The following is a 13,768-nucleotide window of genomic DNA, read 5'->3' on the forward strand; positions in this document are numbered from 1 at the left end:
GCCTCTCTGCAGCTGGCAAGTTCTACGGAAAATGAAGATGCCTTTGAATGAATTTCATTCCATGGTAAAATCCAATCTCAAGGCTGGAGGAATTCAGAGAGATTTGAAACTTTTGGCCCCTTGGCCGAGTCTGTCTGTCTGTCCGACTAGTGGCCATGAGGAGGTCATGGCCTCCTCCCATCAGCCAGTTAGATCCAAGGACGGCTTGACCACAACCATGGGGCTTGCCACCAATCGGCAACTGAAAACCCCCAGAGCTGAATTAGCGGGGTAGGTGCAGCCTTTCTGCTCTAGTCAATGTGAACCTGGGTACCTGGTCTAGTGGTTCATGAAAAAGCAAGATAACTACAAAAAAATAAACCCAGCAATAGCAAATCTTGCTAAGTGGTAAGCATTTGCAGATGCTGCAGGAAAGGACTTTCTTTACATGAATTTTCTCAATCAACTCACGGTCGAATTGTGTCCCCGCAAGAGATGTTGGAGTCCTAAGCCCCAGTACTTGTGAATGTGACCTCATTCTCCAAGAGGGTCTTTGCAGATGATCAAGTTAAGATGAGGTTGTTAGGTAGGCCCTAATCCAATCTGGCAGGTGTCCTTATAAAAAGGGGGAATTTGGACAGATAGACAGAAACACATGGGAGGAGACCACGTGAAGACAGGTTGAATGCCATCTACAAGCCAGGGGACACCGGAGGCCACCACAAGCCCGGACAGAGGCCTGGAAGAGACTCTCCCTCATAACCCTCCAAAGGAACCAACCCTGCTGACACCTTGAGCTCAGATTCGTGGTCTCCAGAGCTGGGAGGGTGCCAGAGCTGGGTGCCTTTACTATTCCTGTTTGACAAATGCTAGCGCTAGAGAGAAGCTTTATGGATGCAGACACTAAAGAAGTTAAGGGACTTCCCCAAGTTTAAACAGCTAGTGCGTTTTAGTCAGGACTTGAACGCAGCCCTCTCTGACTATAAAGCCCCAAGGATGTCAAGGATGCCCAAAGGGGCCCCAGAACGTGTGCAAGCTCACTTGGTCCAGTAGCAGCCAAGTGCACACGAGGACCCGGTCACTGCCGGGGCTCGGCCCCCCACGCCAGGCTGACCTCCACCCTGAACCAGGCAACGAGCACATTCGGGTCTGGAGTTCGGGTGGTGCCCGGGGATGCCCGTTCAATCGAAAGAGCAGAAGGTAGAGTAGGGGAGGAGCCTGCCGAACCCAGCTTCTCACTCTGGGCCACGCGGGCAGAACGGACGTGGCAGGCGGGGGGCAGGACACCTGGAAGAGTGAGGACACTCATTTCCAGAGCACCAGTTTACTCCAGGGTGAGTTGCTGCAAATGTCATCTTTATATTAAAGCAGTAATCATAACTGACATTCTCAGTTAGAACTGTGCTCAGCTGCTGGTGATAAAGCCCTGAAATGAAAGTGGCTTAAGTAAACCAAGAGTTCCTTCTTGCTCGACACAAAGGAAGCCCGGGGGCTGGTGCGGTGCCTCCGTGACAGAAACATCCAGGCCCTGAGCAGGAAGGAAGGACTGGAACCTGTGCACACACTTGCTGAGGGGGATGGAAGGAGGACTCGGGGTGTGGGGACCAGGGAATGTCCTGCTGGGCCAGAGATGAGAGACCAAAAGGTCACAGGGGATGTCAGATTGAAGGGTTGGGTTGAGGGTCCACCACGGATGGTGGCGGCATAGAAGAGCGTCCTGGGGGAAGGGAACACAGGCAGGAGTGTTCGTACACCCACACCCTCCTTCAGAAACGGGGACAGAGAGGACCTGGGATGACATTCCCCTGGCTAGACTGCCCCCCGCCCCCACCGATGGAGGGGGTTCTGCATTCAGCTGGCCTCACCACCACAGAGGATCCTGACTTCCCAGGTTCTCATTTCTGTCACAAAAGAAAAGAGGGGCGGGTCTTGCTTCTGTTTTAGGAGAGAATTGGGGAGCAGCTGCGACGTGTGAGGGGACTGGACGGAATAGCAAAAGGATATTTGAAAATCGTTTGCTTTGGTCCACTGATGCCCTTCACAGTGGTTGACAGATGCAAGTTAGCAACTTGGGTTATTTTTAACTTTGCTCTGGTTGCCGGACTCGGCTTCTCTGATGACTGCACTGTCCCGAGACTGGACCACATGGGTGATGGCTCTGTAGACAGGACGTCTGTGGGTCAACATGGAGAGAGGGGTCACTTCTAAATCCAGTCGGTAATGCAAAACCACAGTGGTCAACGGTACCCTTGAGAGTCATTTAACTCCCCCTGGAATGGCAGGAGCTGAGCCCTTAGGAAGCTCAAAAATCTAAGAAGGGACTTCTTTTGTTTATCTATGAATTTTGGCCAAGGTGTCCCTATCCCTGGGGCTGGCCTAGTTAAAACAGGAGGAAGGGAATTTAAAACATGATTTCCTTTCAAGCACATCTAATCAAATTCCGGTCTGAGAACTGTCCGCCTATGTGTGACATTATGATTCCACCAAACTACTTCACGGAGGAGGGGGTCCCACATCCCTGCAAGGTTCGCCGGCCCGCCGTGCCCCAGACCCGCCTTCCAGGAGTCAAGGCCGTACTTCTTCTTGTCTGCTCCCTCTGACAGATGCACTTTCAAGAAACAAACCCTCCATGCAATCCAGCCTTGGGGCTTGGGGCTTGGCGACTTCTCCATGCCATTCGTCTTTCTAAAGTGGGAACATCAAGGTGGGAAGAGAAGGAAAAGTCAGCAAGCAGCCAGCCAGGAGCCGGCCGCCAGGGGAGGCTGGAGCCCCCGACGGCAGGACCACTGCTCAGAGCCCGGGGCCTGGGCCAGGCGGCAGGCACCCTCCGTGGTGCAGATGGAAACATCACAAACGGCCCTTTGTCGCCCCGCCGGGATCTGGGGGCGTCCCGTGAGCTGCAACGCGCACACACCCACTGGATTAAGAGCCGTCAGACTGGTTCCCAAAGCAAACACTGAGTTAATTTTTCCAGCATATTCCTTTCATGTCTGGGCTGCTTCAGGCTTCTCTGGGTCACTGGGCTCTTTGTTGCCGGCTTCGCTGAAGCCCCCCGGCCCACTCCGCCTCGCTGGCTCCTGGAGTCCCCTCCCCTCTACACCCAAGTCCTAATACAGTATTCCGTTTCACTTGGGCAAGGAGAGCCCCCAAAGAGATTGGCCTTTGAAATACGTGAGTCAGAGAGAAGCAGCTCCTGGAAGTTTCAGATCACATTTCTCTGGGCCCCTGGCACGTGTTGGCCTGTAGAAGCCAAGTCCTCATTTCGGGATGTGTCCCAGAGTCTGCTGCGGCGTGGGAGTCTCACCCCTCCCCTACTCACCACGCCACACCACCCCTAATCCTTCTTAAAGTGCACCAGGGGCTCCCGCTTCCCTCAGATCACAGCCACGCTCGTCCATGTGGTTCACAAGGCCCTGCCTGGTCCAGCCCCACCCTCACCACTCGCCCCCAAGAACTCTGAATTTATTTTAGTTCCTTGAATGTCCCTGTGCTCTCTTACTGCTGGACACAAGAGGAAACCTATTTGCCATCTGTGTCAGTTAGGCTCCAATCAGGAGAGGAGGGAAAGCTCTGAATATTGAAAACAGAGAGAATTTAATACAGGGAATTGGCTGCACAAGTGATGGGACTGCTAAGAAGCCAACCAGGGGACAGTGAGGTGACCCACAGCTGAACAACAGCAGTAGGCCTCCAGCATCACGAGGCTGGGGATGGAGGGGTGGGTCACCCAGCAGAAGCAGGAACCATGGAGGAGGGCGAGGAGACAGCCGTTGCTGGAGACGTCGCCCGAGGCAGGGAGGGAGAAGGGAACCCCCCTGGCTTCTCCCCTCCTCCTGCCTCTGACTGTCCCCCAGCGCCCTCGCTGGCTGAACCGGCTGGAAGTCAGCCAACGCAGAAGTCTGGGAAGGCGACCTGCAGATGGCGGCCCGCCCGTAAGACAAAGCAGGATGGGGAGGGCAGGGAATGCTCCTGAAGGCCAAAAGACACAGGATCGACGGCCCATCTCCGACCCAAGGTCTGCTTAGGAATCCTTCGCTCCGTATCCGTACTTCTTATCATCAGCTGCATCTATTATTCAAAGTGCTATTGGTTGTAAGTGACAGAAACTGAGCTACGCAAGAAAAGGAAAGTTGGTTTGCCTAACTGAAAACTCGGCTTTTGGGATTCGGTAGGGCTGAATCCAAGGACTCAAACAAAGGAAGCGGTCTCCCGTTTGGACCTCGTCAGCTCTCAGCTCTGCTTTCCTCTGGGCGGCTTCCATTTTCAGGGTGAGCGAGATTGCGGCTGCAGGCCTAAGACCCACCTTCTGGGAAACCTTGGTGGAAAAGCTGTCCTCCCGCTGCTAACAGCTCTAACCAAAGCCCTGGAACTGAGTCCTACTGGCCTGCTGGGACCTCGTGCCAGTCTCGGCACCAATGACTGTGGCCCAAGTAGCAGAATGTTCTGATTGGCCAGGCCTGGAGCCAGGAGATGAGGATCAAACCCACCCAAGCTCACAGACTAAAAGGGGCAGAGGAGGTAATACCAGTACAGGAAGTAATCGATGCTGGCATGACAAAAAGATCCTTTGCTTATTTATGGCACTGCTACCCAACCCGAAGAATGGGACGACTGGTTCTGTTTATGTCTGGGTGCGTCATCTGAATCTCCCATCAGAGATGAAGTTTCTCCACCGAGGGGCCGCATCCTAGGAGCACTTTATTCTGGTCCCTTCTCGTGGGTCCGCTCTTCACACAGTCTGGATCATGCACAGTTTTCCAAGCTTCCGCATCAGTTGTGCCATTTGTTCATCCTGATTATCCTGAGCAATAACTAGGAAAGAAGATTTTCTTGCCTCCTAGCAGGGGAGACCGTGGACTAGGGGGGTTGAGGGAAGTGCCCGGGGCCACTGCAAGGAACACCAGTAACGGCTACAGCCACCAAACCCACTGAGCACCGAATAAACACCAGGCTTCTAGTATCCTAACTCCTCTGGCCAGCAGCCCAGTGAGGCAGGCACGACTATCCAGTCCTGATGAAGAAATCAAGGCGCTTGCTTGAGGTCACACAGATGGTTAGTGATGGAGCCAGGACTTCATGTCAGGAACTCTGAGTCTAGAAAATGCAGGCTTTATGCCTCCCCCAATTCATCCTCTCTGCCTAAACATCCCTAGTTCCTTCCAACTCCATCTCGTGGGCTGGCTTTCCATACCGCCTCCATACCAGAGCCCTGGACAGCCCTGGTTTACACCCACGTCCCAGCGGAATGACCAGTAGCTGCCCTTCTGCCTGGACGGTACATTACACAGTCATCCCAGCCACAGTCAAACCCACAGCTCCCATCATTGTGCTGACCCCCTGCCCCACCCCCTCAGCACTTCCTCCCAGCAGATGGGGGTACTGCCCTGGTACACCATCCAGCACCCCTGCTCCAGCATTCGGGGTTCAGGAGTGGAGCGGACCAGCAAGGCTTGGCTCAGCTGTTCTATCCTGAGCCAGGCCCCCGACAGCCCCACACCCAAGATGTCCCCGTTCCTTCTTTCAGGTCTGACTTTTCCCATCTGACTGGCCAAATACGAGAGTGAGGCCCTGGCTTTAATTTCCAAAACACTGCTGAATAAACCAACTTCTCTTCAGGGGCTGGAGACCTGGGAAGCTCCCTCTTAGCTGGAGGCTGGCGGGGGCGCTGGCACCTTGCTCTGCGGCGTCCTGGCCTTGTCCCAGGATGCCAGGGATGGGGATCTGGAGCGCTGGGCTGGGCGGGAGTGCACCGCGGGCGGGGAGGCTGGCTGACAGAGGGAGCCACGGGGGCCGCGGGGCCTTCAGGTTGCCCTTCCTGTTTTGTCTCCACTGGCTCATTGGTTCAGCAGGAGACAACTTCCTAAGGTCAGGGTTCCATTGGTCTTCGGGTTTTCTGCCCACCTTCACTCTATAGGCGCAGCAGTGAGAGGCGAACCAGGAACGACTAGCAGGGTCCGGACCAGGAGCCGACGGCCCCAGCAAGCAGTCCCGTCCCCCACCCTGCCTTCCCGCTCGTTCCTGGAAGGAGATGGGTGCTGGGGCTCTAGCACGAACCCTGGCACCAAAAGCACGTAGGAAAAAATTAGAATCAATGCTTTTTAAAGGAACGCAAACTCAAAGGTCTGTGTTTTCCCACTGGGAGGGGTGAGAACCCATCCCACCATGGGGCTGCAAGGGGCTGATGGCCAAGCCTCCACCTCTCAATTGGGGAAAATGAATTGCAATCTGATGCTCCAAAGGCAACTCACTTCTAAATGTTGTGTTCCTCAGTGACTTCCCATTCCTTGTCCGCCATCACTCCTGCCCCAACGCTCCATCCTCCAGCCACACCGACCCGCTAAGACTTCCCTGACTGCTACGTGAGGACTCAGGACGCGGCACCAGAAGGCTGTCCCATCAGCCTGGAGTGAGCGTTCTTGCCTTCTCCCTTGCCATTTGTTAAGACCCAGACCAGATTCTGCCTTCCTTTGGAAGTTTTTCACACCCTGCCCCACCTCCTCTGCTCTGTGGCCCTGCAGCACCTGCACGTCCTTCGATTGCAGCTCCTACCTGTGACTGCACACCTGTCGCCTCCAGTGGGCTACGAGCTGCTTGAGACCTGGACAGACACCTTTTTCTTCTGTCCCCACTGAGTCTGACACAGCATTTGGAAGACAACAGGCACTTGGTAATTATTGAACGAAAGCACACTTTGGGCACTCGACAAATCCTAACGTGGAAATGGAAATTGGTTGCCTGCTCTGTGCTAAGGTGGTGCTCAGCTCTGGCTGCACCTGGGGGAGGGCAGCTTGCCAGGACCCCACCCCCAATTAGAACATCATCAGGGTTCCTCCAAAAACTAAAAACAGAACTACCATATGACCTAGCAATTCCATTCCTGGGTAGTTACCTGAAGAAAACAAAAACACTAACCCAAAATGATACATGCACCCCAGTGCACATGTTCATAGCAGCACTATTCACGATAGCCAAGCCATGGAAACAACCTAAGTGTCCATTGACAGATGAATGGATAAAGAAGGTGCGGTACATATATGCAATGGAATACTACTCGGCCATAAAAAAGAACGAAATAATGCCATTTGCAGCAACACGGACGCAACTAGAGATTATCGTACTAAGTGCAGCAAGCCAGAAAGAGAAAAACAAATGCTGTATGATATCACTTACATGTGGAATCTTAAAAAATAAAACAAACTAGTGAATATAACAAGGAAACAGACTCATGGATATAGAGAACAAACTAGTGGTTACCAGTGGGGAGAGGTAAAGGGGAGGGGCAAGCTAGGGGTATGGGATCAAGAGATGTAAACTCCTATGTATAAAATAAGTAAGCTACAAGGATATATTGTATAGCACAGGGAATACAGCCAATATTTTATAGTAACTACAAGTGGAGTGTATTCGTAAAAATTGTGAATCACTATGTTGTACGCCTGAAACTTGTATAATATCGTACATCAAACACATCTCAATAAAAAGAAAAAGAACATCACTGGAACATCCTAAAAGATCTCAAGGTGAATTAATTAGCCAAGGGTGAGCCTGCCATGCTAGGGAATAAAAGCTGAGTAAGGCATGGTTTCCCCTCCTTAGAGACATCGAAATGACCAAGCTGATTTTTTTTCTCCAAGACAGGAATAGTTCTCAAAGTGGGGTTCCAGTAGCAGCAGCAAGGCCTCGCCCAAGAATGTGTTAGTTCAGATTCTGGAGCTCTGTCCGTGAACTGCTGCCTCGTAAGCTGCAGGGAGGGGCTGTGCTCTAACACAGCCTCCCAGGGATCCTGAGCGGGCTGGAGTGTGAAACCACTGCTCTAGAACTTGCCTCCCAAACTGTGACTCATTCACAGCCACGTCAGAAAGGCCAGGTGTTGTGAACGCGTAGATTCCTGAACCCCTTTGCAGTGCCAACGACTCGGAGCCTTGGAGAGAGGAGCACGCCAGTATCAAGAGTTGGAAGATGGACGCACATTGTATAAATAGCTTCCCAGGTGCTTCTCAAGCTCACGGAGGTGTGGTAACCAGTGCGCTAATACGATGACAGCTCAGATAAATGCCATCTGTCCCACTGCCCTCCCCTCTCAAAACATGGACTTTGGTGAGTCAGGGGACAGTCAGAAAGTTGGGTCCAGCTGCCTTCTGTGCGCGCACCTTCCGATCTCCTTCTGAACCTCCAGTACTTAGCGTGACCTGGAAGGTTGCCCAGGACCCTGCATTGAAGTCTCTGGTTTGGTCAATTCCAGCTCCACCTGCACTTGGGCACAGGGGGAGCCCGAGCACCACCCCCCACTGGCACCTTGCCAGTATCTCCTCGGCACCCTCCTGCCTCGGGAAGGGACCTCCTCCTTCAGGCAGATGGGCCATCACGACTAACAGACATGGACGAGTGTGGAGCCATCACTTGGGACTCTGAGTCAACTTCCAGCTCCATGCCTGGGACCAGAGAGCTGCCAAACCTTCCACCAACACACATTTAATAATCCTAACACCCCCGCTTGTGAGCCGAGATTTCATTCTGTGCACATGTAAGCAAACACGTGAGCTTCTCAGCTGCTAACTCGGCAAGTGTAATTATATCCCGCGTTCCATTTTTATTCCATCGGTGAAGCCGAGCCAGGCTTGGAGGGAAACGGGGACCTGTCCCACCGAGGACAGCAGAGGCCCGAGCTCCGTTTCCTGTTGATGCTCCTGTGACGGACACGGAGCCAAGCTGCCCCTCCGTATGCACCAGCGGCAAGTTCTCGTCAGGCTCCAGGCAGCTGCCCACTCTGCTGTGCACAGCGTCTGCAGAGGCCTGTTAATTGGAGACTTTTAGGCCTCAGTATTCGCGGGTGGGCAAGAATGTGCCTGTCGGGGAGACCAGCCATTTCCAGATTTAGGAAAGAAAACACCTCGCTGTCAGAGCACCTGGTGAGCCCCACTGGGTACAGTGCACGCTGAATTCCATCCACTCCTCACCACCTCAGGACCACAAAGGATGACCAAAGTCATATAAATAACCACACGGCCGACTGGGAAGGCCCATGAGAGAGTGGCTAGGGCCATGATTTTCAAACTGGGTTCCAAAGAACCCTAAGGTGCCTCAAGGAGCCCATGGGGAGACGGGGCTGGAGCATCTACTGATCATCTGTTGGATGACCTTGGGCAATGAATTCCCTTCTCTGAGCCTCACTTTCCTCACCTGTAAAATGGAGGTAATAGTGCCTACTTTGCCTACTTTGTACACTTATTTTGAGGACTGAATGAAACACCATCTAGACATGAGTGACAGCTTGATGCCCTTGTACCCACTTTAACCCTGGAGGGTGATTTGGCAGAGAGGGCAAAGGGCGTTTGAGGAGAAAGGGTGGCCAGGTGACAGGTGCACGCGTGTCATGTGCTGGGTGAGATGCACCAACCCAAGTGGATGGTGGGGCTCCACATCCTCTGAGCGCTGGCCTGTCTCACAGCTCCCATGGCCCCAACTCCTTTCTAGAACAACCCGACTTCTCCTTTCATTTGCTTCCTGGACCCACACTGATCAGAGTCAGGCAATGGGTTTCTCTTTAGCATCTTCCTCGATTTAGGGTGAGGACACACTCTGGAAAACATATCATCTGACTGCCAGAAACATTCGACCCTTGCAACCACAGATGAAGTTGCTTTGTTATTCCTAGCAATGGTCGTGGTGCTAAGACCATCATCATCATCACCACCATCACCCTCTGATCACCTAACCTTCCCAGTACCCGTATGTTAGGAGCTAAGGTTACTCTCATCTTGCAGACAGGGAACAACTGAAGCCCAGAGAGTAATCCGTCCTCAGCTCCACATCCTGGCTGTGCTGGGATTTGAGCCCAGACCCCACTGCTGACACTCTCAGCCATGGGTGCTCCTACGCCAGTTTCGGTGCCGAAGGGTGACTGGAGGCTTCTTCAGCACTGCGTACGTATGCTCCATCAGCCCCACGATGTTAATGGCGGGGATGATGGGGGCGGTACTGGACCCCACGGTGAGGAGGAAAGCTGGACACGGTGGTCTTTCAGCTGGGCACCTTGCCCCTTCGCATAAAATCTGAGTTCTCTTAGGAAGAAAGTAGGGGAGGTACTTGGGTATTAGGACTCCTTTTGACATTCAAAACGTGACTTGGGTTTATGGTGTCTCACATCACTATGGCCCTGCCTTCCCCACCGAGGGCCTTCACAAGCTGGGTCCATGGTCCCACAGTCCCTGTGAGGAACACAATATTAAATGGTGTATCTGGAGGGAAGCCCAGGGATAAGGGAAGAGTGGCTGCGTCTTTTCTGAAGGCAAGGAAAATCTCCCAGTCCTGCAGTTCACTCCAGAATTATGGCCCGAGTTCTTTGTAGTGATCCATGTGATAACTCTGCAAGCTCGTGTAGGACTGGGGGGTGTGGGAAAGATGGTTTTCATTCATTAGAATTCCTGGGGGGGGACCCATTTTCCCTCTAAATTTCCCCCTCCAACTTGAATCCTCTAAGGAATTCCCTCGAAGGAAATTCTCCAGCATGTCCTTTTCATCGAGAGAACACAGTCCATGTCACTTCAGAGAACATTCAGCAAGGCAAGTTCATAGCTTTGGAATCCATCACACACACACCGAGGAAACTTCCTTCTCAGGCCTCTTGGAAAGGCTTTCCAAGTAGATTGTAAAGAGGTCCAGTGTGGTTGTTCACCAGCCAGAGGCGTGTCTGCACCCAAGTGAGCCTTTGTTCTTCCCTCTGCAACCCTGAGGCCCTTAAGCCCCTGTCGTGTTGCCTCCAAGACACAAGCTCTGTGCCCCCCTTTCCAGGTTGGCATGGAGTCGGGTCCAGAGACTGTGCCAAAGGTGGAGCCAGGAAAAGCAAAGAGGTCTGACTCGTGAGGTAGGAGCTCCAACCCGGTCTTAGCTTCGCCCAGCAGAGAGGAAAATGCCACGAAGAGAACAAGTCAGACCCCAGGTACTCGCTCGTGAACCCTCAGGTCTCCTCTTCACGGACGCAGGCCGCACGTGTGACGGGAAGTGCATCCCATAGTCACTGGGTGCGCTGGTTTCCACAGCCGCTCGCCCACCAGCAGGGTGACTCAGCAGAAGGGGCTCCCCTGGGTTACAGAAGTGAATGCGAGAAAAATCACGTATTTCTTATTGGAAATACAGGCTGGGGCTTCCCCGCCTGGCTGTTCTCTCCACATGCAAGGAGTCGGCCGGTGGGGGCACTGCTGGGGGACGAATTCCCTGAGAGAATCCCACCCTTCTATCCAGGACTCAGAAATCTGGAAGTCCCATTCATTCATTCACTGATTCTATAAATATCCTGAGCATCTTCTACACACCAGGCACTGTCCAAGGCAAGGAAGGGTGGCAGGGAATGAGGCAGATTAAGTCTCTGCCCTCAGGAAGCTGACATTCCAACGGCAAAGTGGTGTGTAGCCAATGCCAGGGAGGGGCAGTGCTCTGGGGACAGTGTTCTCCTCGGCTGGGAGCTGGGAGCAGGGCAGACACGGGGGCCTCAAGGCCTGTCCGTGCATACGACTTCACCCTTTTTACAGCCAAGAGGTTAATCCACCATATGATTCCAAACAGCAGTTCTCCTAAATGGATTGAATGAGCAGGGTACAGAGTGTTGACCACCAAAATGGTTAAATCTTTCTATGTTCATGATTTAGAAACGCAGTGCACTCTACTCAGCCCCTTACTTTCACTATGGGGCCAGTGGAAGCCAAGGGATTAAGTTTGAAATGAAAAGACCTGGTGTTATTTTTATTACAACATCTCCAGGGATGATAGATCAATTTCATCTCGCCAACTTCCAGCAATTGGTACGGAATCCCAGACATCCTGTGTCGAGAAGAAATGAGACGCTAGCTTCAGATTCTGTGTGAGAGTGTCACTAAGGCCTGCCCTGGGCCCAGGAGCAAGGGCAGCCCGTGTGTACAGTGTGCCCTGGCCCAGGTCTAGGCGGACAGTCCCAGCTCTGATGCTGAGCCCTCTGCAGATCTCAAAATATTAGCAGACTTATAAAAAAGTCTGTCTATAAAATTAAAATATGGTGATTAAACAAGGTACACATCACACAACACTGCAAAGAGAGGAAGAAATGGGATGGTGTCAGGTGCTAAAAATATCCCACAGACCCTCCTAATGCATCACAATTTTCCAAAGGGTGGAGCCACTGAGCTGATTAGTGACAGGAAGGGGAGTTGGGGTGGCATGTGTGTATGTTCCATTTCTAGAATTCAGATGCCAGTTTCCTTGTTTGGGGGAAAAAGTGTTTAAAACAGATAAAACACAAGGAAAATGGAAAGTTGTTCAATTAATGTTGTCAAGGTTACAAGGCTCACATAATTAACATTGCAGCGCTTTGATGTAGAGATGCTCCACATGCTTTGTGGAGCCTGTTTGAAGTTTCTGACTGCTGCCACCGTCACCATCATCACCATCTTCATCAGCACCGTCATGACCACCATCACCATCATCATCTCCATCTCCATCACCATCATCATCTCCATCACCATTACCATCATCATCATCATCATAATCACCATCGCGAGTACCATCGTTACCATTATGGTGATTAATGTCAACAAGCATCCCGGAGTAATTGTGAGATTCTAGAGCAAGGCTGAGTCAGGTCAGCGGGAGCAGACAGTGAGAGAAGCCTCATAAACGGCGCCTTTCTCTCTGCCTCCTCTGTACACAGTTATAGGCAACCGGGAGCCCGGCATTTTATGCACCAGCTGTAGTGTCACCTCTGTCCCCGAGTTCTACCCAGAGCCTGACCTCGTGAGTCAATTACAGCTGTTTTCATCGTGCTCATCGGCCTCCAGCATCCCCCCGGCCCCGCTTTCAACAAAGGGTGGATTCCCATGAACTCGCTTCTTTATTGCCAGCTGGTTCCGATTAGGGATGAACCAGTAAAACGAGGGGGTAATACAGTCGCAGTGTGTTCCTAAATGTAGCACTTTTCCATGTGTTTTGATTTACCAGTTGACCAATAAAACCCAGTCCTTCAACAAGGTGGATCCCACACCTCACATGTTTTACTTATTTTGGTAAATGTAGCTTTTTAGAAATTGAAAAAAGATGGGGGGTGACTCGGGTCGATTATATCTCTTGCAGTGTGTGCATGTGTGTGCGCATAAGAGTTTGTATAAGTGTATGAATGAGTGTAGGGGTATGTGTGTGAGTATGTGAGAGCTTGTAAAGGTGTGTGTGAGTGTGTATGTGTGTGGGTATGAGTGTGCACGATGGTCAGAAGCTGGGTCCCTCTGGCAGGGTATTAGGCATTGATTTCGGAGCATCTAATATTTCTATCCAAATACTCCCCGTCAGCACCCTTGGTTAAATGGACTATGAATCTAAGAAGAAATAACAACAGGGATGTTTCCTCCCTCATCTTGTTAACTGGGCCCTTCCCTCCAAAACATCTACCTTCCACCTGCTTGTCAGCTCCCCTGTGAAGGCAGCTGTGTCTCAACAATCTTCCTTTCCCTTGAGCTGGATGGAACTGTTGACTATTCAGGCAGCAGGACTTTTGTCTGAAGTAGAGAAAGCCCCACACAGTAGCTTTCTGGCCTGGGAGCAGCTCTGTAGGCTTCCAGTTGGAATGAAGGACAGTGTCTTAAACACAAAGAAATGGCTTGGGAAAATTAGTACCAGGATGCTTTGGGTACCACTCAGAAGACCCTAACTCAGTCTAGAACAGGAGCCAGTGATGGGAGGGAAGATTCCTAACCCACAAAGCTCCGTGAGCCCCTCGCTCCTTGCATCTGTGCTCTGTTCCACGGGGGCCCCCTGCGTGTCTGAGACA

The 13,768-nt window shown here is 52.1% G+C and overlaps 1 protein-coding gene across 1 annotated transcript in view; it reads right to left on the minus strand.

Annotated features, from left to right (window-relative positions):
* The window catches only part of C19H16orf95 (chromosome 19 C16orf95 homolog), a 438,566-nt gene that overhangs the window by 90,518 nt on the left and 334,280 nt on the right, over positions 1–13,768 (minus strand). The window lies entirely within an intron of this gene.

The sequence above is a fragment of the Lagenorhynchus albirostris genome, chromosome 19 (assembly GCF_949774975.1).
Source record: "Lagenorhynchus albirostris chromosome 19, mLagAlb1.1, whole genome shotgun sequence".
In the NCBI taxonomy this organism is placed as follows: domain Eukaryota; kingdom Metazoa; phylum Chordata; class Mammalia; order Artiodactyla; family Delphinidae; genus Lagenorhynchus; species Lagenorhynchus albirostris.